At 44.1% G+C, this 26,779-nt stretch overlaps 1 pseudogene; it reads left to right on the top strand.

Moving 5' to 3' along the window:
* Positions 1-4,017: 4,017 nt before the first annotated feature.
* On the top strand, positions 4,018-7,043 carry LOC125516803 (annotated as a pseudogene).
* Positions 7,044-26,779: the final 19,736 nt, after the last annotated feature.

The following is a 26,779-nucleotide window of genomic DNA, read 5'->3' as shown; positions in this document are numbered from 1 at the left end:
TTATTTCTAGTACCGTTTATTTTGCTATCTTTACTTTTAATCTTTATTATAAAAATACCAAAAATATTATCTTATCATCTCTATCAGATATCACTCTCGTAAGTGACCGTGAAGGGATTGACAACCCCTTTACCGTGTTGGTTGCGAGGTTCTTATTTGTTTGTGTAGGTACGAGGGACTTGCGTGTGGCCTCCTACTGGATTGATACCTTGGTTCTCAAAAATTGAGGGAAATACTTACGCTACTTTGCTGCATCACCCTTTCCTCTTCAAGGGAAAGCCAACGCAGTGCTCAAGAGGTAGCAATATCCCAGTTGAGGTAAGCTAGTGTTATTCGAAATTTCTCCGGTTTCATGCGATTCAGAATGAGTTTGTTAACAATACTTGATCAACCTTGTTAGTGGATTCCTTTTGATGAGCATGAGATGGATGAAGTTAGAAAGCACAACTCTTTGTACCCTCTTTTTACTTTTTGTTATTTAGTTTAAATAAAGTAAAAACAGTATTTTTTGTCTGTTTTCTGAATTATCCTTGCAATAAAAAATACCCCGAAAATAGAAGTTCTCCAAATGCCCTGAAAATTGAATATGATTTTTCTGGAATATTTAAGAATTATTGGCACTGAGAACACACCAGGGGGACTCACCATGTGCCCACGAGGGTGGAGGGCACGCCCTACCCCCCTGGACGTGCCCCTGCCTCGTGGACCCCACGTGGCCCCCCTCCACTTATTCTTTCACCCACACACTTCGTCTTCCTCCAGAAAAAATCATTCACCAGCTCAAACCCGAGTTCTTGCTCATCTTGCTGCCATTTTCGATCTCCTTGCTCAAAGCTCCATTCACAAAACTGCTTTGGGGGTTGTTCTTCGGTATGTGACTCCTCCAATGGTCCAATCAGTTTTTGTTCTAGTGCTTTATTTATTGCAAAATTTTTCTGCATAGGTGACCCTGTTCTTGAGCTTGCATGCCAAATTTATGTGGTCAAAAGTAGTTTAATAGATGATATGGCCTCTAGGCACTTGTAGGAGTAGTTGCTATCAATCTTGTTGAGTTTGGTTCACTTTTATTTTGAGTTACTAAAAATTTCATAAATTTTCAGAAAATTATGAAGAGATTTTTGAGGGGCTCTTTGAGCCGAAGCTCGAAGGATAAGCAGAGTGAAGAGAATAGGAAGCCCAAATATAATCTCCCTCGTACTGCAGAGGTTCGGCCGTGCGAATGGCCTTGTGATGAGTTCTTCAGAGCAACCGAGATTCATGATGACTTTTATTATTTGGCTGAGAATGCGGGCCTCATCTACTTCCTCCGCGACCAGCGCGAACAGTATCTCCTCCTCACTAATTTTTTTCGTGCGAAATTTTTACTTTCATGCTAAGAAATCACCACCTTCGGTGGAATTTCATTTATATGATGAGGTTAAGGAGATGTCACTATATGATTTTTGCCAGGTCTGTAGGATACCTTTTGAGGGTAGCATAGAGGAACCACATCGTAATGACGTGGAAGGATTTATTGATATGATTACTGGAAATGAGGAAAGTTTCCGATGCAAGAATTACTAGCATACATTTTCCTGTTCTACATTACTTTGCAATATTTGCTAGTAGATGCTTAATTGGTCACGGGAACAGTGGAAATCTTAGCGCCCCTGATATTGTTATTTTGCGCCATGCTCTGTTTCATGATACCACTTTAGTTTAGGCGCTATTGTTGCTAAACGGTTAAATCTGAACCGTAAAATGGTCCCGTCTTTGGAGGCATCTTAGCCTCGCGCCTTGCTGCACACTTTAACATACCTATTAGGCATTATGAGAAAGAAGAAAAGTTGCTGCCTCCTCCTACCTCCTGAGCATGCGTTGGTTTTCCCTTGAAGAGGAAAGGGTGATGCAACAAAGCAGCGTAAGTATTTCCCTCAGTTTTTGAGAACCAAGGTATCAATCCAGTAGGAGACCACACGTGAGTCACCTCGTACCTACACAAACAAATAAGAACCTCGTAACCAACGTGATAAAGGGGTTGTCAATCCCTTCACGGCCACTTGCAAGAGTGCGATCTGATAGAGATAATAATAATAAGATAAATATTTTTAGTATTTTTATGATATAAATTGAAAGTAAAGATTGCAAAATAAAATAGATTGGAAACTTGTATGATGGAAAATAGACCCGGGGGCCATAGGTTTCACTAGTGGCTTCTCTCAAGATAGCATAAGTATTACGACGGGTAAACAAATTACTGTCGAGCAATTGATAGAATTGAGCATAGTTATGAGAATATCTAGGTATGATCATGTATATAGGCATCACGTCCGTGACAAGTAGACGGACTCCTGCCTGCATCTACTACTATTACTCCACACATCGACCGCTATCCAGCATGCATCTAGAGTATTAAGTTCATAAGAACGTAGTAACGCTTTAAGCAAGATGACATGATGTAAAGGGATAAACTCATGCAATATGTTATAAACCCCATCTTTTTATCCTCGATGACAACAATACAATACGTGTCGTTTCCCATACTGTCACTGGGATCGAGCACCACAAGATTGAACCCAAAGCTAAGCAATTCTCCGATTGCAAAAAAGATCAATCTAGTAGGCCAAACCAAACTGGTAATTCGAAGAGACTTGCAAAGATAACCAATCATACATAAAAGAATTCAGAGAAGATTCAAATGTCGTTCATAGATAATCTTGATCATAAACCCACAATTCATCGGATCTCGACAAACACACCGCAAAATAAGATTACATCGAATAGATCTTAGAGAATCGAGGAGAACTTTGTATTGAGATCCAAAGAGAGAGAAGAAGCCATCTAGCTAATAACTATGGACCCGAAGGTCTGAGGTAAACTACTCACACATCATCGGAGAGGCTATGGTGTTGATGTAGAAGCCCTCCGTGATCAATGCCCACTCTGGCAGAGCGCCAAAAAAGGCCCCAAGATGGGTTCTAACTGGTACAGAAGCTTGCGGTGGTGGAATTAGGTTTTCGTGGTGCCCTCTGATGTTTTCAGGGTACGTAGGTATATATTAGGAGGAAGAAGTAGGTCGGTGGAGCCACGAGGGGCCCACGAGGGTGGAGGGTGCGCCCCCTGCCTCGTGGCTTCCTCGTTGGTTGCTTGACGTCCACTCCAAGTCCTTTGGATCACGTTTGTTCCAAAAATCACACTCCCGAAGGTTTCGTTCCGTTTGGACTCCGTTTGATATTCTTTTTCTGTGAAACACTGAAATAGGCAAAAAAACAACAATTTGGGCTTGGCCTCCGGTTAATAGGTTAGTCCCAAAAATAATATAAAAGTGTATAAATAAGCCCATTAAACATCCAAAACAGAATATATAATAGCATGGAACAATCAAAAATTATAGATACATTGGAGACGTATCAAGCATCCCCAAGCTTAATTCCTGCTCATCCTCGAGTTGGTAAATGATAAAAACAGAATTTTTTATGTGGAATGCTTCCTAACATATTTCTCAATGTAATTTTCTTTATTGTGGAATGAATCTTCAAATCCGAAAGATTCAATATAAAAGTTTAATATTGACATAAAAATAATAATACTTCAAGCATACTAACTAAGCAATCATGTCTTCTCAAAATAACATGGCCAAAGAAAGTTATCCCTACAAAATCATATAGTCTAGCTATTGTCGGTGTCAAAACCGGCGGATCTCGGGTAGGGGGTCCCAAACTGTGCGTCTAGGATCGATGGTAACAGGAGACAGGGGACGCGATGTTTACCCAGGTTTGGGCCCCCTCTATAGAGGTAATACCCTACTTCCTGCTTGATTGATCTTGATGAGTATGAGTATTACACTACTGGAAACAGGGAATTTGCCATCAGCCAGCTCTTTGCCATCTGCCAGCTGATGGCAAAGAACGTCTTTGCCATCTTCTTATAAAAAACAGATGGCAAAGAACTGACAGACGGCAAAGAACATGGTTGCCATCAGCCAATTCTTTGCCATCTGCTAGTGGATGGCAAATAATCTTTGCCATCTGCCAGCAGATGGCAAAGAGGTTGGCAAATCCTATGGCCGTCAAGCATGTAATGGCGTACCAGCCCCACCTCTTTGCCATCTGCCAGCAGACGGCAAAGATTCTTTGCCATCTGCTGGCAGATGGCAAAGAGATGGGGTTATTCTTTTCCAGGTAAAAAAAACTGTGGGGTTATCCCCTCCCTCTCTCCCCACCCATCCAGGTAAAAAAAAGATGTTCGCATCTCATCCACACACCACCACCTACCTCCTCCCTCTCCGCCTCCTGCGCCCCTTCCTCCCACCCCTATCCCCATCCCGCTTTGCCTTCCCCCACCACCCCGACCTCCTCGACCTCTACCTCCCCGCCGACCCCTTCTTCGTCCCGGCCCCCATCCCCTCCCCACACGCCTTCCTCCTGCACGACCTCACCGACCGCGTCGCCGTGCTCAAGCTCGCGGCCCACACGGCCGCCCCGCAACCGGCGCGCCGCAAGTACACCTATGCGGCCACGGAGCCCGGCGGCCGGAAGGTCAAGTGGACGGCGGAGGAGAAGCCGCGCGGCGGAGGCCGGGCGCTCAAGTGGGAGGCGGAGCTCGCCTCCCCCAATGACGATGGATTCGACCGCAAGTGGAGGTGGGAGGCCAAGTCCAAGGGCGGCGCCGGAGGCAAGACCAAGACCAAGTGGGGCACCGAGATCAAGGGCAAAGGCTCGCTCGAGCCATGGTCGCGTTCCTACACCTGGGAGGAGGACTTCACCGCCTCCGACAACGACGAGGATGAGCTGGAGGTCGAGGAGCGCAGGCCGGAGAAGCCCAAGAAGATCAAGGCCGCCGCCAAGGACAAGGAGGTTGACAAGAAGAAGAAGAAGCCGGCGAGGACGTGCGTCTAGATCGAGGAGATCTCCGAGGACAACACCGCCGGCTGCGACGCCATCCGCAAGGTACGGTACTCAGCACAAAAGATGAGATTTTTGCGGGGGTTTGGGTTCTGTGGCCCGATCTGAACGAAATGTGTGATTTCCAGTAGAATTTCCAATAGAACCAAGTTACCTCTCGCTGGATTTGAGAGAAAATTTGGAATTTTAGAGGATGCTAGTGTCCACACTCTAGATCTATGCTTAGTACTGGCTACAGATTGACTGAACTCTTCTCTGAATGATATCAGCTTGAGGATTCTGCTCCCTTGCAATGCACTACTATCATATGTGTACTGACTGCCTGACATTTGTCTCTCTTTCTGATGATGCAGGCCTTTGCCATGGGGAACGGCAAGGGGAAGGCCAAGGAGCTGTCGCCGCAGGATGCCGCGCTGCTCATCCAGATGAACTACAGGGCGCACCTCGCCCACCGCTCCCAGGTGCTCAGCTGCCTGCGCGATCTCGCCGTCGCCAAGGCCAAGCTCAAGGAGCCCCGATCCCTCTTCTACAACCTCTCCTACAGGCGCCGCCTCTCGCACGACCACGAGGAGCGCCAGAGGTTCTCCGTGAAGATCATTGTCCTGCTCCTCACTGTCGAAGCGCTCGAGGTGAGCTCCGTCACGGCCTGTTTACGATTGCCGATTGCTGATTTCTGATTGCCATTGCTGTGCTGTGGATTTGAAATTCAGTTACTGCATACAGTGGTTAACACTACTAGTCGTCAAACCCGTGCGATGCACGGGCTAGTCTTTCTACTATATTTTACCATAAGAATTGGATTTTTTGGGCATTTAATCCATATATAGCAATAAGTGATGTCCTAACCAACAGATCCTAAGAATGAACCTTTTCTAAATTATGATTTTCTAGTGCAACGTGTACGCTACTCACCAACAGGTCAAATGGAAAGCACTTTATTCTCTGCATCATATACTCACGCCGGTGTAAAGAACCAAAGGGTTCATAGTTCACATATATAGACTATGTAGAGGAATCATCTTCCTCAACAAATTCTTTGAGAGTTTGACCTATGTCTCTCTCACCGTAAGAATATCAAAAAAATAATCTTTTAGAGCACGTGCCTCGGGGAAAGTGAAAAATGAATACTGAAACTGGTTTTGTCACATGCATTATGTTTGGTTTAATTTAAAAGTATACAATTCAGATCAATCTGGATATTTTCTGCATGCATTACGTAGTACAGGGCCAGGTAGTAAGCATTCCGATCAACAAAAAATGTCGTAAGATAGATAATTTGAACGTACGGACCTTATACAAATAGTAGGTATGAAAGAAAAGAGAGAGACAACATAGTGGTAGAACATGGATAGAGCAGATTTGGAGAAGTGCGATGATCATCTCGTATTACCTTTCCTCCTATAGTCCCCTTCAGAACAAAAATAATTACAGTATATGTGCTAAGTTAATCCATAAAAAAGGTAAAACAAAAAGAACTATACAAAAGCGAGATTCAGGTATTGCTTTTGAAAAATCTTTAAGCAATGCAACTTACAAAAACAACCATATATTTATCATTGATATTGTTAGTAAAAATTTATCATATATTTCAAAGTTCTCATAGCATCACTGCAAGATGCGAAACCATTTGTAGACATCTTATTATTTATCAAAAGCACGATTTCTTTTTTGCAGGAATTCTATGCTATTTAGTTTCATAACGTTTTGTAATATGAAACTGCCAAAATAAAACTTAGGCGCCACAAATTGGGAAAATCTCAATATTTTTATTTACAATATATTGTTGCTTATTAACCTCAATCAGCCAAAACAGGTACCAGTGAAACACATCCTTATTAAATAGGCATATGATGTGTAATTTCATAAGCTTCTCTAAATATGAAACCGCCGAAATAGGATAACCAAGAAAAACTCGTATAGCTCAGAAAGAACGGGCTGCTAATTGCACACCTCGCCCATCTCATATTCACATATATATGGACTACACAGATACATCATTAATGATATTACAATCAGGTTACAAAAGAACTACTATGTACAGAAGATATCCTACCATCTATATGAGGCTTGGCGTGGACGTCAAGATGAGTGGCAGCTGATGCGGAATTATTAGAAGAGCAGTCGATGCAGCTGGTCATACTCTCACTCAGTATTTCTATGTATCAACATTATGTTGCTAATTATCCCCAATCTGCAGTCAATAGGTATCAGATGAACACTTGCTTATTTATAGAGCTGCAGGTAGCAAGAGCAGTCGATGCAGCTGGTCATGCTCTATTTAACCTGTAGTTGTCAGAAAAAAATAGTTGTTGTCACATGTGATTCACAGAAAGTTACTGGACATATTTTGTCGGTGCAAAAATTGAATTTGGAGTAGCTTGACCAGCTCGATGTTGACAACTGAAAGGATGCTCCTTCTTGTGATGTTGCTTGTCTAGACACCAGGTTTAATTTATAAGCTCACCAGATCTGACCTGATGATCTCGATTAGATATCCATATGTTGTAGGTGAAAATATTCGGGATTTAATCCTTGGAAAGCAGAACACTATCACATGATAGTATAGAAAACAAATTGAACCCGATCCAAAGTCATGGTAGATTCAAGGGAAGAAAGAAATTCAGAACAAAAGATTATGAGAAAACGAACCTCATCTAGATGAGAAAACAAACCTTAACAAAACAATTGTGATGCAATACACTCCTTGAGCACATCGGATCGATGCCCGAACTTGCTTGCACAATTTGAGAGCAACATGAATTGTTCATGGGGCTAAGGAGACCATGGAGATTACATGGCCCGTTGTTGCTTCAGGTTGTTTTCTTAAAGGAGAGAGAAAGAGACGTGGAGAAGGTAGATACTTTTGGGGTGTCCTTGGCTTGTACGTGAAAGGACTGTGACCCTTATCTCTTTCGGCTTCTTCTCCTTTTAAGCGCTTTTGTATATCCTTTCATGTTTTTTTCTAACTTATCTTCACGGTTGTTGATAGGGAGTATCTCACTCGGCTTCTATTTCTTCTACAGCCGTGAAAACTGCGAGTCTTCTAAAAAAAGATAGTTTGTTATTTGTGGGCCGTTCAAGAAGTTTTTTCTGGCTGATTTTTTCTTGGTCAAGATTTCAGCCAAGGATTACATGGATTAGATAGAACGGCTCTTATTTTCTGATTAATGTGTAATTTGTTGGGAGTCTATATATAATTAGTATAGCTATAGATAGATACATATAGATAGATAGATAGATAGATAGATAGATGTATACAAAATTACAAATAAAATACAGTATATTATGTTCTCTCTATCATAGTCATATCAGGTATACTGAATAGTGTACATTAAATCTTGTTTATATAGCAATATATGTTTCATACTGTCACAGTAATTACAGAAACTATACTCCCCAAAATCAATCCATTGATTGCCATGAGCTTCATAGTATTTCAACCTTATCAGATCAAACTAACACATGGTGTGCTATAGAAAATACTTCTAGATCTGACATAAATAGCTGAGTGGCTAAGTGAATAGCTTACCTGAAGCTGGAGAGACTGATCCCAGTAGCGCACACTCCAAAAGTTGATGCTGGTGACTGCATGCATCTTCTGCCCTTTGTAGCAGCCATTTATCTATAGATGCTGCTAAAATCACATCCCTGGTAATGCTCCTTTCCTCAACTCCACCATAATGTACGGATGGTTATGAATACAGTGGTGCAGACCTCTCTGCATCTAAACTTGAGCACACCTTTTGCATGAAACGTTTTCTAAAATACTCCCCACCATTGACATCAGAATCCATAACGTGTTGGTTCATGATCATCTCCACGTGCCTGCCTCTGCTCAGTCTAGGAGATTCAGAAACAAAGAGCACATGAGAGCATGCTCAACTTCCAATTCCTTTTTTATGTGAACATAATGACCTATACAGTGGTAGTTCGATCAGTGAGAAACTAATAGATGACATGCTCCTTTGCATCAAGTGTTCACCAATTCATTAATAATGGGACCAATTTATTCTGCTGTCCAAAGATGTAAAAAACTGTAACCGGATATATGATATATGGCATCCAAGATTGCAGGTGAGTATATTCGGGAATTAATCCTTGGAGTGAACAACACAATGATAGGACATGATAGAAAACAAATTGAACTCGGACATCATAATAATCTTCACATTTTAGTTGCATCATAATAATCTTCTCCTAGTCTTCTTCTTCTAACTTTCTTCTTTCCCATTTTACAGATTTGCTTAAGATCACGGAAGCTTGGGTTGATGGAGTGCTTGTATTTAGTTTTTGTTTTGACCTTGTAAAACTTGCTACCTATGGATGAAACTGTGTAATATTGATGAAACTATGTATATGTACGGATGAAACTTGCTACTATTGGTAACATGTATTGCATATATGTGTTCATGACTATTGGTAATATGTGTTGAATATGCTATATTGGTCATATAAATATATTTGTGTTTGATTTTCTGTGAAAATGAATTGATATAAGAAAAAACAAAATTAAATGGGGCAATATAGTCACTTTGCCATCAGCTGGCAGATGGCAAAGAGGCCACATGTCATCTACATGTAAAATTTGGGCTGGCCTATTTGGGCTCTTTGCCATCTGCCAGCAGATGGCAGAGCTCTTTGCCATGTGCTGGCAAATGGCAAAGCATGCAGCCTTTGCCATCTGCTGGCACACGGCAAAGAGCCTGCATACTTTGCCATCTGCTGGCAGACGGCAAAGATCCTACAACCTTTGCCATCTGCTGGCAGACGGCAAAGAGCCTGCAACCTTTGCCATCTGCTGGCTGACGGCAAAGTATGCCGTTAGCCTTCTAACGGGGCTAACCCCGTTAAGAGGCTTTGCCATCTGCCAGCTGATGGCAAAGCCACAGGCTCTTTGCCATCAGCCAGCAGACGGCAAAGAAGCCTTTGCCGGCAGGGTTTCAGACAAACTGTTTGCCATCTGCTGGCAGATGGCAAAGCCTTTGCCATCCGCCGACCATGCCTTTGCCATCTGCCATGGCAGATGGAAAAGTGCCAGATTCCAGTAGTGTTACAAGAGTTGATCTACCACGGGATCGTAATGGCTAAACCCTAGAAGTCTAGCCTATATGGGTATGATAATGAGTATATGTGGTGTCCTTTCCGGACTATCCCCTTCGGTTTATATAGACACTGAGGGGATCTAGGGTTTACATGGAGTCGGTTACATAAGAAGGAATCTTCGGTTGCCAAGCTTGCCTTCCACGCCAAGTAGAGTCCAATCCGGACATGGTGCAGTCTTCGGCCTTCATGTCTTCACAGCCCATTAGTCCGGCCCATGGATAACAGGCCGGACGCTCGAGGACCCCTTAGTCCAGGACTCCCTCAGCTATGCTCTATCTTCATCAGACAAAATATTAAATCATGCACAACCCCGCTGACAAGCCAAGCAATTGTTTCATACTTTTGATGTCCTTAAACTTTTTCAACTTTCACGCAACACATGAGCGTGGGCCATGGACATAGCACTATAGGTGGAATAGAATGGTGGTTGTGGAGAAGACAAAAAGGAGAAGATAGTCTCACATCAACTAGGCGTATCAATGGGCTATGGAGATGCCCATCAATAGATATCAATGTGAGTGAGCAGGGATTGCCATGCAATGGATGCACTAGAGTTATAAGTGTATGAAAGCTCAACAAAAAAACTAAGTGGGTGTGCATCCAACTTGCTTGCTCACGAAGACCTAGGGCAATTTGATGAAGCCCATCATTGGAATATACAAGCCAAGTTCTATAATGTAAAATTCCCACTAGTTTATGAAAGTGACAACATAGGAGACTCTCTATCCTGAAGATCATGGTGCTACTTTGAAGCACAAGTGTGGAAAAGGATAGTAACATTGTCCCTTCTCTCTTTTTCTCTCATTTTTTTATTTGGGCCCTCTTTCTTTTTTTAACCTCTTTTTTTCGTCCGGAGTCTCATCCCGACTTGTGGGGGAATCATAGTCTCCATCATCCTTTCCTCACTGGGACAATGCTCTAATAATGATGATCATCACACTTCTTTTTACTTACAACACAACAATTACAACTCAATATGTAGAAAAAAATATGACTCTATGTGAATGCCTCCGGTGGTGTACCGGGGTATGCAATGAATCAAGAGTGACATGTATGAAGAAATTATGAAAGGTGGCTTTGACACAAATACGATGTCAACTACATGATCATGCATGGCAATATGACAATGATGAAGCGTGTCTTAACAAACGGAGCGGTGGAAAGTTGCATGGAAATATATCTCGGAATGGCTATGGAAATGCCATAATAGGTACGTATGGTGGCTGTTTTGAGGAAGGTATATGGTGGGTGTATGATACCAGCAAAAAGTGCGCGGTAATAGAGAGGCTAGCAAATGTGGAAGGGTGAGTGTGCGTATAATCCATGGACTCAACATTAGTCATAAAGAACTCACATACTTATTGCGAAAATCTATTAGTTAAACAAAGTACTACGCGCATGCTCCTAGGGGGATAGATTGGTAGGAAAAGACCATCACTCGTCCCCGACCGCCACTCATAAGGAAGACAATCAATAAATAAATCATGCTCCGACTTCATCACATAATGGTTCACCATACGTGCATGCTACGGGAATCACAAACTTCAACACAAGTATTTCTCAAATTCACAACTACTCAACTAGCATGACTCTAATATCCCCATCTCCATATCTCAAAACAATCATCAAGTATCAAACTTCTCATAGTATTCAATGCACTTATATGAAAGTTTTTATTATTCCTAAAAGAAAATTACCATGCTGTTATAAAGGACTCTCAAAATAATATAAGTGAAGCATGAGAGATCAATTATTTCTATAAATTAAAACCACCACCGTGCTCTAAAAGATATAAGTGAAGCACTAGAGCAAAAACTATATAACTCAAAAGATATAAGTGAAGCACATAGAGTATTCTAATAAATGCTGATTCATGTATGTGTCTCTCAAAAGGTGTGTACAGCAAGGATGATTGTGGTAAAATAAAAAGCAAATACTCAAATCATACAAGACGCTCCAAGCAAAACACATATCATGTGGTGAATAAAAATATAGCTCCAAGTAAAGTTACCGATAGACGGAGACGAAAGAGGGGATGCCTTCTGGGGCATCCCCAAGCTTAGGCTTTTTGGTGTCCTTGAATTTTACCTTGGGGTTCCATGGGCATCCCCAAGATTAGGCTCTTGCCACTCCTTGTTCCATAATCCATCAAATCTTTACCCAAAACTTGATAACTTCACGACACAGAAGTCAAAATAGAAAATCTCGTGAGCTCCGTTAGCGAAAGAAAACAAAACACCACTTCAAGGTACTGTAATGAAATCATTATTTATTTATATTGGTGTTAAACCTACTTTATTCCAACTTTTCTATGGTTTATAAACTCCATTACTAGCCATAGATTCATCAAAATAAGCAAACAGCACACGAAAAACAGAATCTGTCAAAAAACAGAACAATCTGTAGTAATCTGTATCAAACGCAAACTTATGGAACTCCAAAAATTCTAAAATAAATTGCTGGACGTGAGGAATTTATATATTAATCATCTGAACAAATAATTAACTAAATATCACTCTCCAATAAAAAATGGCAGCAATTCGTGCGAGTGCTAAAGTTTCTGTTTTTTATAGCAAGATCAGAAAGACTTTCCCCAAGTCTTCCCAACGGTTCTACTTGGCACGAACACTAATTAAACACAAAAAACAGAACCAAAACAGAGGCTAGATAAATTATTTATTACTAAACAGGAACAAAAGGAAATGAATAAAAATAAAATTGGGTTGCCTCCCAACAACCGCTATCGTTTAACGCCCCTAGCTAGGCATAAAAGCGAGGATAGATCTAGGTATTGCCATCTTTGGTAGGCAATTCTTCAATAAGACACCTATAACTCCTAGGAGTTTCTTTATTTTTATTAATTATCAAACTCCTAGGCACGAAATCAATAAAATCATTTGTAGCAAAAGGTTTCTTAAGAATAGTGAGAAAGTTGGGGTGAACACTTATGGATTTGAGGTCCGCATTTCCCTTACTAGAAGTTTCTCCCTTATTTTTAGGAAAATACATCAATTTGGCAATCTTAGCATTAGAAGAGTGTTTTTCACGGAAGAAAAGGCAAACCCTAGGTTGGTAATAATATCCTCAATTTTATCAATTCTAGTGGAATCTTGATCTATCTTTTCATTAACCATAGGTCCCTTTTCTTTAAAGAAAATTAAGAGCAACTCCTACCTTAGATCCGTATTGGGTAATTTGGTTATGGATCTTTCTTTCCAAATTTTCAATTAACTCTACGGTGGCAACTTTATTTTCAATCATTTCAAGCCGTTGCATCACATGTTCCAAAGTTAAAATAGTTCCATTAACCAAAAGAGGTGGTGGGCGAAACAAATGTGTCATAGCATTATAAGAATCAAAAGTATGGCTACCCAAGAAATTTCCTGCGGTAATGGTATCAAGAATATATCTATTCCAAGGAGTGATGCCTACATAGAAATTGCGAAGAAGAACGGAAGTAGATTGCTTCCTAATAGATTTACTTTGCGCATTACAAATTCTGAACCAAGCATCTTTTAGATTTTCTCTCTCCCTTTGTTTAAAATGAAGGACCTCATTCTTGGGATATAAAGAAGTAGATAAAGGACTAGCCATAACGACGAATCAAGCAAAAGAAAGGGTGAATGAATGTAACACCCCGGATGTAATTTACCTTATATGTATCCCAACTCTTGCCGTTTCCGGCGCTAAGTTATTTTATTTTCCTCGGGTTCGGGTTTTTGTCTCCGTGTGTTGTTGCTTTGTCATGCATCTCATATCATGTCATCATGTGCATTGCATTTGCATACGTGTTCGTCTCATGCATCCGAGCATTTTCCCCGTTGTCCGTTTTGCATTCTGGCGCTCCTATCTCCTCCGGTGGTCCTTTCTACCTTCTTTCGTGTGTGGGGGTTAAACATTTCCGGATTGGACCGAGACTTGTCATGCGGCCTTGGTTTACTACCGGTAGACCGCCTGTCAAGTTTCGCGCCATTTGGACTTCGTTTGATACTCGATCACGATCGCGTGGCCGAAAACCGCACCCCATTTGGAGTCTCCTAGCTCCTCCAACCTCTATATATAGACCCCTCATTCCAAATCCTGGGTCTCTTCTTTCCCTAACCCTAAAATTCCTCGCGCCGCCGCCGGACATGTCCGCCTCCGCGCCGGACACCGCCCCGAGCTAGTGAGCAGCCGCCACGTGGCAACCGCCGGCCGCCCCCGCGCGAGGCCCGCCCAGCCCGTAGCCGGCCCCCGAGGGCCCGAGCTTGCGCCGCCCATCTCGTCCTCGCGCCGCCCGCGCCCCGTCTTCCTCCTCGCGTCCGGCCGCCGCCCGCCGCCGCAGGCCACCGCGACCTCGCCGGAGCACTCGCCAGCCGCCTCGCCCTCACCACCTCGCTGGCGCCTACCTCGCCGCCCGGCCTCCCCGACCTCGTCGCCGCGCGTCCCGATCCGGATCCGTACGGATCCGGCCTCCTCCGGTCGTCCCCGCGCCCTTGCCACCTCGCCGGAGCGAGGAACCTCGCCGGAGACCTCGAGATCCCGCCGCTGCTACAGTACCCGCTATAGTAAACCCTAGATCTGGGTTGACTTTCTCCCCCTCTCTCAGATTTATTTTGCAATCTTTGGCATGCCGTAACTCCGCATCTGTAGCTCCAATTTGCACGTGTAGCATATAAAAATGTTTGCCTCGACGAGTACATCATTTCATCTCATTGCATCATTTTCATTTGAGCTCATCTTGATGCCCGAAATGCTATTGGAAGAGGGCTATGTGATAAAATTGCCAGATCTGTTTCATCAAATAGATATTTGTCATTTTTGCCATGATTAATGTGTGCATGATATGCTCCTGAGCTCTACATGTGTTTTGTTATATGCCATGCCATCTTTACAGAGGTGCTTACCATGTATTTTTGTGATATGTGTGGTGACTAGCACAAGCTTGCAAAGTAGTGCAATCGGTAATGCTGATTTCAGGGACTTAGAATTTCACTAAGTCCTTGATCTGATTTTGTCATTATGCCATATGTTCATGTTGTTTTCGAGTGATCGGTGCCTCTTTTGAGCATGATCAGTAAGGATGATTTGTTACCATTGTGGTGCTCTATCCATCCATGTCTTTTTTTGGATTTATGGAGCACCTTAGCTTGAGTCAATCGAGCTCTACTTTTACTATTTCGTGAATCCTGGCAGATTGTTGACTTATTAGCGATTTTGCAGAGGATGTTGCTATTGATCCGTGCATGCTATGTTGTTGTTCTTGCCATGTCTAGCTTCTATGCCATGTATTCTTGATGGGTGTATGCTTAGTTTGTCATGCCATGCTGTGTAGTGAGTGCATCGAGCTCGTAAACATGCCTACTCGTTAACAGATTTGCGTGCCCCAGTTTTTCACTAAGTCTGTAATCTGATTATGTTTTTGCCATGTTCACATGCTTGCAATTGTATTTTCTGATCCCTTTTGGCTCAATGTCACTAACGAACTTTTGTTAAGTGCTTTGAGTAGCTTCATGCCATGCCTTGCTTTGCCATGTTAAGTTCCTGTAGCATGTAGTTTTCATGCTCCAAAATGTGCTACCTGATGTTAAATTCCAGACTTGTGTTAATATCACTAAGTCTGAAACCTGTTATCATTTGCACTTTTGCCTTGCTTATTTGAACCTGTTAATGGATGAATTGGCCATAGCTCAGTGTTCATCTTTTGTCAAGCATCATGAGTGGATCCATGCCATGTATTTTGTTGTCATGTTTGAGGTCTATAGTATAATTATCTTGATGCTTTTAGATGGCTACTTGCTGTTTATCACAGACCGGTGTCATATTTGTTTTGCTTGCCATTTCCAAACCATGCATCCGATTCCGGTGATCTTTATATCGATTTCAACCAAAATCACCTCACCTTTCCAGTGGCACTCTTGGATTTCCATGTTGAGGCCAGGTTCAATCATTCCTTGTCAAATCTTGCATATGCATCACATATCGCATCCCGCATAGCATACCATGTTTGCATCATGTTGTTCGAGCATTGCACGTGGTTGATTGTGTTCCTTTTGCTTGTTTGTCTTGTTTGGGTAGAGACGGGAGACGAGTTCGCTAACGAGGAGCCCGTTGAGTTTGCTTACGAGGATCAACTCAACTCTGACAACTTTGCAGGCAAGATGATCATACCCTCGAAATCACTTCTATCTTTGCTTGCTAGATGCTCGCTCTTTTGCTATGCCTACGCTACGATGCCTACCACTTGATTATCATGCCTCCCATATTGCCATGTCAAACCCCTAACCCACCATGTCCTAGCAAACCATTGATTGGCTATGTTACCACTTTGCTCAGCCCCTCTTATAGTGTTGCTAGTTGCAGGTGAAGATTGGAGATCGTTCCTCGTTGGAACATTGTTTATTGTTGGGATATCACCATATTATCTTGTTATATTAATGCATCTATATACTTGGTAAAGGGTGGAAGGCTCGGCCTTTTGCCTAGTGTTTTGTTCCACTCTTGCCGCCCTAGTTTCTGTCATATCGGTGTTATGTTCCTGGATTTTGCGTTCCTTACGCGGTTGGGTTATAATGGGAACCCCTTAACAGTTTGCCTTGAATAAAACTCCTCCAACAATGCCCAACCTTGGTTTTACCATTTGCCACCTAGCCTCTTTTCCCCTTGGGTTTCCGGAGCCCAAGGGTCATCATTATTTAAACCCCCCTGGGCCAGTGCTCCTTTGAGTGTTGGTCCGACCGAGTAGACTGCAGGGCCACCTCGGGGAAACTTGTGGGTTGGTTTTACTCATAGGATGTCTCATCTGAGTGTGCCCTGAGAATGAGATATGTGCAGATCCTATCGGGATTTGTCAGCACATTCGGGCGGTGTTGCTGGACTTGTTTTACCATTGTCGAGGATGTCTTGTAAAATCGAGATGCCGAGTCTGATCGGAATGTCTCAGGAGAAGGAATATCCTTCGTTGACTGTGAGAGCTTGTGATGGGATAAGTTGGGACTCCCCTGCAGGGATTTGAACTTTCGAAAGCCGTGCCCGCGGTTATGGGCAGATGGGAATTTGTTAATGTCCGGTTGTAGATAACATGAAACTTAACTTAATTAAAATGAATCAACCGCGTGTGTAACCGTGATGCTCTCTTCTCGGCGGAGTCTGGGAAGTGAACACGGTGTTGGAGTAATGCTTGACGTAGGTTGTTATAGGATCACTTATTGATCATAGTTCTTCGTTCGTGCTTTGCCTTCTCTTCTCGCTCTCTTTTGCGAACATGTTAGCCACCATATATGCTAGTCGCTTGCTGCAGCTCCACATGTTACCTTGCCTTACCTATAAGCTTAAATAGTCTTGATCGCGAGGGTGCGAGATTGCTGAGTCCCCGTGACTCACAGATTACTTCCAAACCAGATGCAGGGACCGATGATACCGCTCCAGACGATGCGCTTGAGCTCAAGTGGGAGTTCGATGAAGACTCTCGCCGTTACTATGTGTCTTTCCCAGATGATCAGTAGTGGTGCCTAGTTGGGGCGATCGGGGACCGTGTCGCATGTGGGGGTTGTTCTTTTATTTTGGTACCGTAGTCGGACCATGAGTGTATTGGATGATTGTAATGTTATTCATGTATTTGTGTGACGTGGCGAGTGTAAGCCAACTATGTACCCTTTTCCCCTATTATCTATTTACATGGGTTGTTGTGAAGATTACCTTACTTGCGACATTGCTTTCAATGAAGTTATGCCTCTAAGTCGTGCTTTGACACGTAGGAGATATAGCCGCATCGAGGGCGTGACAAGTTGGTAATCAGAGCCTTCCCCGACCTTAGGAGCCCCCCTGCTTGATCGAATAGCTGGCGTTGTTGAGTCTAGAAAAATGTTTTGAGTTATTTAGGATTATATATATCGGAGAGTTAGGACTTCTTTTTACTCCCCAGTCCCTTCGTCGCTCTGGTGAGGCATCCTGACGTAGAGTTTTGACTCTTCTTTTCTCAAATTTCACTAAAAAAATTTTAGGATCACGCGGGTATCTTGGAATTGTTCCGATCGATTTGTGACGAGAACATTGTTCTTGGTGCCTCCTGTCATTTATGGGTTGTGGCAGTGTCCCGGGGAGTTGAGCTCCGAGGTGTTGTCGTCACAATTTTATCATTGCAGTTCTGGAATACTTGAGTTTAGTTTCGCCGACATCAAAAATCTCTTTTATGCAGTTGTTGGTGAGATAACCTCGACGCCACCCAGTACTGGGGCGGGAGTTCGGGAGTATTGCCATAACTTGTATAACGGATGCTTTTTGAAGGTTGAGGTAGACGATTTCCGAACTTTTTCTCGGTTATGTGTTGAAGGATGGATACAGATGGATGTAGGATTTGCTAGATTTGGGTGAGATATTATGGTTCCCCTGTATCCCCAACACCTGATTGCATAACCGGAAAGGTTCGGGAGTTTCATAGGTGGGAATTCTTGTAGCTCTAGTTCTTCTTCCACGGATATTTGGTTTGAGATTGGGTGATCTTTACCGAGTATTTTTTCTTGTTTCGTACCTTGTTGGTTTTATTCTTCTACCTCAATTCTAAGTGGTTTCTCAATTTATGGATATGTGACCATTTCAATTGGAATGCATTCGTTCATTTTGTTCGGATGTGAAGACTTTATGTTGCAATTTCAACCTGTTTGATTCAGATTCAATATTTGTCTGTCAATGTGCTAATGGATGTCAACCTCTTCAGGATGGCTCCTCCAACGCGCACGACTCCGAATCCTGATCCGCCACCACCACCTCCACCTCTGGAGGCATGGCAAGCTTTGATGGCCGCTACCAATGCAAACACGCAACTGATCATGCAACTTCTTCAAGAGCGCAACCAAGGGAACCAGGGCCAGGGCAACAATCAGAACCACTTTGCTACACTCAACCAGTTCCTTGCTAACCAGCCAAAGACCTTCAGCAACTGTGTTGAGGCAACATACGCTGATGATTGGCTCGTGGACATATGCAAGCATTTCGATTGCAGTAACATCAGGCATGAGGACTTTGTTAAGTTTGCTTCCTTCCAACTCAAAGACCAAGCTGCAGAATGGTTTCAGCAGTACAAAGATTCTAGAGGAGGCCGTGTGGTCACCTGGGATGAATTCCGTCAAGACTTTAAAGCTCATCATATTCCTCAGAGCATGGTTGAAAGCAAGCGTGAGGAATTCCGCAACCTGAAGCAAGGCTCTATGTCTGTCTACGAGTACAACAAGATGTTTCAGAAGCTCGCCCATTTTGCTAAGCAAGACGTCCCTGACGAGAAGAGCATGATATATCAGTTCAGGGGTGGTCTCAGTGAAGAAATCCAGCTAGCTCTCGTTCTCTTTGAGCCCAAGAGGTATGATGAGTTTTACAACATGGCAATGAAGCAAGAGACTGCTCAACTGAAGTGCGATGCTTCCAAGAAGCGAGTCAGAGATGCTACTCCTTCCTCAACTCAAGTGGCTAAGAAGCAGAAGTATTGGCTTCCTCCTCCTCCGTTCCGTCAGCCTTATCACCAGAAGGGCAAAGGTGGCAGTGGATCTTCGCACCCACCCAACCCTAGCTTTCAAAACAAGACTTCGTCTCAAGCTCCAAGATCAAGTGCTCCGTATCACCGTCCGCTTTCAGAGGTCACGTGCAACAAGTGCCAACAGAAGGGTCACTATGCCAACAAATGCTTCAATCAGAGGCATCTCCCTCCTCCTCCTCCTGTGAGATCGGCAAGTACAGTTGTGGTCAAGCATAACCCCAAGCACGCCAAGGTCAACTTGATGAATGCAGCTCAGGCAGAGGACTCGTCAGAAGTCATCATGGGTAACCTTCCTGTTAACGATGTTCCTGCAAAAGTACTTTTTGATACTGGTGCATCGCATTCTTTCTTGTCATTCCCATTTGCATCGAAGCACAATGTTGATACTGAGGTTATGCCCAAAGTCATGCAAGTTGTTTCTCCCGGCAAGCTTTTGACTTCTAGTTTGGTTGCTCCCGATGTCTCTATCACGTTGGGCGACTACAAGTTTCTCTCCTCTCAAGTGGTTCTTGGAAACTCAGATATTGATCTTATTCTTGGAATGGATTGGCTTTCTAAGCACAAGGCGCATCTTGATTGTGCTGCCTGGCAGATTCAATTGACTCATTCGTCTGAGGATGTAATTGTCTTTGCCGCTCGTGATGATACCATTCGTCTGTTTTCTCTCAATGAGAAGGGTGAACTGGATGCCATCTCTCAAATTCCAGTCGTTTGCGAATATCAAGACGTCTTTCCAGAAGAGCTTCCAGGAATGCCTCCGCACCGGCCAGTTGAATTCGTCATCGATCTTGAGCCTGGCACGGAAACTGTTTGCAAACGTCCGTACAAGCTTGGACCTGAAGAGTTTAAGGAGCTGAAGAAGCAACTCGATATTCAAGAGCGAATGGGTCTCATCCGACCTAGTTCTTCTCCGTGGGGCTGTGGAGTTCTTTTTGTGAAGAAGAAGGATGGAACAGACCGACTTTGTGTTGACTACCTTCCATTGAACAAGAAGGCTATCAAGAACAAGTACCCACTTCCCAACATCAATGAGCTGTTTGAACAACTCAAAGGTGCTCAAGTATTCTCCAAGCTTGATCTCCGTATGGGCTATCACCAGATTCGAATCCATTAGCAAGATATCCCCAAGACGGCGTTCAGAACAAGCTATGGTTCATATGAATACACTGTCATGTCTTTTGGCCTCGTCAATGCTCCGCCGACTTTCTCTCGCATGATGAACTTCATCTTCAACGCCTACACAAATGACTTCGTCTTGGTCTACCTCGATCACATTCTGGTCTTTTCGAAGAACAAGGAAGATCATGCCAAGCACTTGCGTTTGGTGCTTGATAAGCTCAGAGAACATCAGTTCTACGCCAAGTTCTCAAAGTGCGAGTTTTGGCTCGATGAGGTTCTCTACCTTGGGCATATCATCTATGCCAAGGGCATAGCGGTGAATCCTGAGAAGGTGTCTGCAATTGTGAATTGGGAACCACCTCAGAACGTGAAGCAACTCCGCAGCTTGCTTGGTCTCGCAAGCTACTGTCGAAGGTTCGTTGAGAACTTTTCAAAGATCGCGAAGCCTCTTTCGAACCTTCTCCAGAAACATGTCAAGTATGTTTGGTCTCCGGAATGTGACATATATTTCAACACTTTGAAAGAGAATTTAGTCACTGCTCCAGTTCTGACTCCTCCTGATGAATCCAAACCGTTCGAGGTCTTCTGCGATGCCTCTCTTCAAGGTCTTGGTGCAGTGTTGATGCAAGAGAAGAAAGTTGTGGCTTATACCTCTCGCCAGTTGAAGCCCAACGAGAAGAACTACCCCACTCATGACCTCGAGTTGGCGGCAGTTGTGCATGCTCTTTTGACTTGGAGACATCTCTTATTGGGAAGAAAAGTGGACATCTTCACTGACCACAAGAGTCTCAAGTACATCTTCACTCAGCCTAATCTCAACCTCAGGCAGACTCGTTGGGTCGAAATGATTCAAGAGTATAATCCGAGCATCGAATATACTCCAGGCAAGGCCAATGTAATTGCTGAAGCATTGAGCAGGAAGGCTTACTGCAACAGTCTGATTGTCAAGCCTTACCAACCCGAGCTTTGTGAAGCTTTCCGCAAAATCAATTTGCAAGTTGTTCCTCAAGGTTTCCTCTCCAACCTTCAAGTCTCTCCTACTTTGGAAGATCAGATTTGTGAGGCTCAACTTCTTGATGCTATGGTGAAGAAGGTGAAGATTGGGATTGCCAAGAGTCAACCCAAGTACAAGTGCTATCGCCTTGATGACAAGGATACTCTCTTTTTCGAGGATCGCATTGTTTTGCCTAAAGGTGACCTTCGTAAAGTCATTATGAATGAGGCTCACAATTCACTCCTCTCCATCCATCCTAGGAGTACGAAGATGTACCAGGACCTCAAGCAGGCTTATTGGTGGACTCGAATGAAGCGCGAGATTGCTCAGTTCGTGAATGAATGTGATGTCTGCAGAAGAGTGAAGGCAGAACACCAACGACCAGCTGGTCTCCTCCAACCTCTTGCCATTCCAGAATGGAAGTTTGACCACATTGAGATGGACTTCGTGACGGGTTTTCCAAAGTCCAAGCATGGCAATGATGCTATATTCGTTGTCATCGACAAACTCACTAAAGTGGCTCACTTTCTGCCTATCAAAGAGTCTGTCACTGCAGCTCAATTGGCGGAGCTGTATACCTCTCGGATTGTCTCTCTGCACGGCATTCCATAGTTGATCTCTTCAGACCGTGGCAACATATTTACCTCCAAGTTTTGGGATTCTTTTCAAAAGGCCATGGGCACCAACATCCGCTTCAGCACAACTTTCCATCCTCAAACTAGCGCCCAAGTCGAGCGTGTCAATCAGATTCTTGAAGATATGCTCAGGGCTTGCGTTATCTCCTGCGGTATGAAGTGGGAAGATTGTCTTCCATATGCCGAGTTCTCCTACAACAACAGTTTTCAAGAAAGTTCGGGCAAGCCCCCTTTGAAATTCTCTATGGCAGGAAGTGCCATACTCCTCTTAACTGGTCAGAGACCGGTGAACGTCAACTTCTTGGAAATGACTTGATCACAGAGGCAGAGGAAATGTGCAAAGTCATTCGTGATAACCTCAAAGCAGCGCAATCGCTCCAGAAGAGCTACTATGAATGTAAGCATCGTGATTTGTCTTTCGAGATCGGAGACCATGTTTACCTCCGCGTCTCTCCAATAAAAGGTACTCGTCGCTTCAGTATCAAAGGGAAGCTTGCCCCTAGATACGTGGGCCCTTTCAAAATTGTTAGCAAGAGAGGCGATCTCGCCTATCAACTCGAGCTTCCCTCCAACTTTGCAAATGTGCACGACGTGTTCCATGTCTCTCAGCTCCGCAAGTGCTTCGAGACTCCTGACCGCACCGTCAACTTCGAAGACATTGATCTCCAAGAAGACCTTTCTTATCGTGAGCACCCCGTTGCTATCCTTGAAGAAACTGAACGCAAGACTCGCAATAAGTCAATCAAATTCCTCAAAGTCAAGTGGTCACACCATTCCGACCATGAATCCACCTGGGAACGCGAGGATCACCTCCGTTCTGAGTACCCGGCGTTTTTCCAGTCCTAGATCTCGGGACGAGATCCTTTCGTAGTGGTGGAGTGTTGTAACACCCTGAATGTAATTTACCTTATATGTATCCCAACTCTTGCCGTTTCCGGCGCTAAGTTATTTTATTTTCCTCGGGTTCGGGTTTTTGTCTCCATGTGTTGTTGCTTTGTCATGCATCTCATATCATGTCATCATGTGCATTGCATTTGCATACGTGTTCGTCTCATGCATCCGAGCATTTTCCCCGTTGTCCATTTTACATTCCGGCGCTCCTATCTCTTCCGGTGGTCCTTTCTACCTCCTTTCGTGTGTGGGGGTTAAACATTTCCGGATTGGACCGAGACTTGTCATGCGGCCTTGGTTTACTACCGGTAGACCGCCTGTCAAGTTTCGCGCCATTTGGACTTCGTTTGATACTCTAACGGTTATCCGAGGGACCGAAAAGGCCTCGTGTGTGTTGCAGCCCAACACCCTTCCAATTTGGCCCAAAACCCAACAAAGACCCTTCCATCATCTAGAGCGTTCGATCACGATCGCGTGGCCGAAAACCGCACCTCATTTGGAGTCTCCTACCTCCTCCTACCTTTATATATAGACCCCTCATTCCAAATCCCGGGTCTCTTCTTTCCCTAACCCTAAAATTCCTCGCGCCGCTGCCGGACATGTCCGCCTCCGCGCCGGACATCGCCCCGAGTCAGTGAGCAGCCGCCACGTGGCAACCGCCGGCCGCCCCCGCGCGAGGCCCGTCGAGCCCGTAGCTGGACCCCGAGGGCCCGAGCTCGCGCCGCCCATATCCTCCTCGCGCCGCCCATGCCCCGTCTTCCTCCTCGCGTCCGGCCGCCACCCGCCGCTGTAGGCCACCACGACCTCGCCGGAGCACTCGCCGGCCGCCTCGCCCTCACCACCTCGCTGGCGCCTACCTCGCCGCCCGGCCTCCTCGACCTCGTCGCCGCGCGTCCCGATCCGGATCCGGACGGATCCGGCCTCCTCCGGTCGTCCCCGCGCCCTTGCCACCTCGCCGGAGACCTCGAGATCCCGCCGCTGCTACAGTACCCGCTATAGTAAACCCTAGATCTGGGTTGACTTTCTCCCCCTCTCTCAGATTTATTTTGCAATCCTTGGCATGTCGTAACTCCGCATTCGTAACTCCGATTTGCGCGTGTAGCATATAAAAATGTTCGCTTCGACGAGTACATCATTTCATCTCACTGCATCATTTTCATTTGAGCTCATCTTGATGCCTGAAATGCTATTGGAAGAGGGCTATGTGATAAAATTGCCAGATCTGTTTCATCAAATAGATATTTGTCATTTTTGCCATGATTAATGTGTGCATGATATGCTCCTGAGCTCTACATGTGTTTTGTTATATGCCATGCCATCTTTACAGAGGTGCTTACCATGTATTTTTGTGATATGTGTGGTGACTAGCACAAGCTTGCAAAGTAGTGCAATCGGTAATGCTGATTTCAGGGACTTAGAATTTCACTAAGTCCTTGATCTGATTTTGTCATTATGCCATATGTTCATGTTGTTTTCGAGTGATCGGTGCCTCTTTTGAGCATGATCAGTAAGGATGATTTGTTAACATTGTGGTGATCTATCCATCCATGTCTTTGTTTGTATTTATGGAGCACCTTAGCTTGAGTCAATCGAGCTCTACTTTTGCTATTTCGTGAATCCTGGCAGACTGTTGACTTATTAGCGATTTTGCCGACGATGTTGCTATTGATCCGTGCATGCTATGTTGTTGTTCTTGCCATGTCTAGCTTCTATGACATGTATTATTGATGGGTGTATGCTTAGTTTGTCATGCCATGCTTTGTAGTGAGTGCATCGAGCTCGTAAACATGCCTACTCACTAAGTCTGTAATCTGATTATGTTTTTGCCATGTACACATGCTTGCAATTGTATTCTCTGATCCCTTTTGGCTCAATGTCACTAAGGAACTTTTGTTAAGTGCTTTGAGTAGCTTCATGCCATGCCTTGCTTTGCCATGTTAAGTTCCTGTAGCATGTATTTTTCATGCTCCAAATTGTGCTACCTGATGTTAAATTCCAGACTTGTGTTAATATCACTAAGTCTGAAACCTGTTATCATTTGCACTTTTGCCATGCTTGTTTGAACCTGTTAGTTGATGAATTGGCCGTAGCTGAGTGTTCATCTTTTATCAAGCATCATGAGTGGATCCCTGCCATGTATTTTGTTGTCATGTTTAAGTGTTGTAGCATAATTATCTTGATGCTTTTAGATGACTACTTGCTGTTTATCGCAGACCGGTGTCATATTTGTTTTGCTTGCCATTTCCAAACTATGCATCCGATTCCGGTGATCTTTATATCGATTTCAACCGGAATCACCTCACCTTTCTAGTGGAACTCTTGGATTTCCTTGTTGAGTCCAGGTTCAATCATTCCTTGTCAAATCTTGCATATGCATCACATATCGCATCCCGCATAGCATACCATGTTTGCTTCATGTTGTTCGAGAATTGCACGTGGTTGATTGTGTTCCTTTTGCTTGTTCCCCTTGACAGTTCGCCTTGAATAAAACTCCTCCAGCAATGCCCAACCTTGGTTTTACCATTTTCCACCTAGCCTCTTTTCCCCTTGGGTTTCTGGAGCCCAAGGGTCATCTTTATTTAAACCCCCCTGGGCCAGTGCTCCTTTGAGTGTTGGTCCGACCGAGTAGACTGCAGGGCCACCTCGGGGCAACTTGTGGGTTGGTTTTACTCATAGGATGTCTCATCTGAGTGTGCCCTGAGAACGAGATATGTGCAGCTCCTATCGGGATTTGTCGGCACATTCGGGCGGTGTTGCTGGACTTGTTTTACCATTGTCGAGGATGTCTTGTAAAATCGAGATGACGAGTCTAATCGGAATGTCTCGGGAGAAGGAATATCCTTCGTTGACTGTGAGAGCTTGTGATGGGATAAGTTGGGACTCCCCTGCAGGGATTTGAACTTTCGAAAGCCGTGCCCGCGGTTATGGGCAGATGGGAATTTGTTAATGTCCGGTTGTAGATAACATGAAACTTAACTTAATTAAAATGAATCAACCGCGTGTGTAACCGTGATGGTCTCTTCTCGGCGGAGTCTGGGAAGTGAACACGGTGTTAGAGTAATGCTTGACGTAGGTTGTTATAGGATCACTTCTTGATCATAGTTCTTCGTTCGTGCTTTGCCTTCTCTTCTCGCTATCTTTTGCGAACAGGTTAGCCACCATATATGCTAGTCACTTGCTGCAGATCCAGATATTACCTTGCCTTACCTATAAGCTTAAATAGTCTTGATCGCAAGGGTGCGAGATTACTGAGTCCCCATGACTCACAGGTTTCTTCCAAACCAGATGCAGGGACCGATGATACTGCTCCAGACTATGCGCTTGAGCTCATGTGGGAGTTCGATGAAGACTCTCGCCATTACTATGTGTCTTTCCCAGATGATCAGTAGTGGTGCCCAGTTGGGGCGATCGTGGACCGTGTCGCATGTGGGGGTTGTTCTTTTATTTTGGTACCGTAGTCGGACCATGAGTGTATTGGATGATTGTAATGTTATTCATGTATTTGTGTGACGTGGCGAGTGTAAGCCAACTATGTACCCTTTTTTCCCCTATTATCTATTTACATGGGTTGTTTTGAAGATTACCTTACTTGCGACATTGCTTTCAATGCGGTTATGCCTCTAAGTCGTGCTTCGACACGTAGGAG

Source organism: Triticum urartu, chromosome 6 (genome assembly GCF_003073215.2).
Source record: "Triticum urartu cultivar G1812 chromosome 6, Tu2.1, whole genome shotgun sequence".
Lineage (NCBI taxonomy): Eukaryota > Viridiplantae > Streptophyta > Magnoliopsida > Poales > Poaceae > Triticum > Triticum urartu.
The sequence above is the reverse complement of the archived record's forward strand: the minus strand, read 5'-3'. Positions and strand labels throughout refer to the sequence as shown.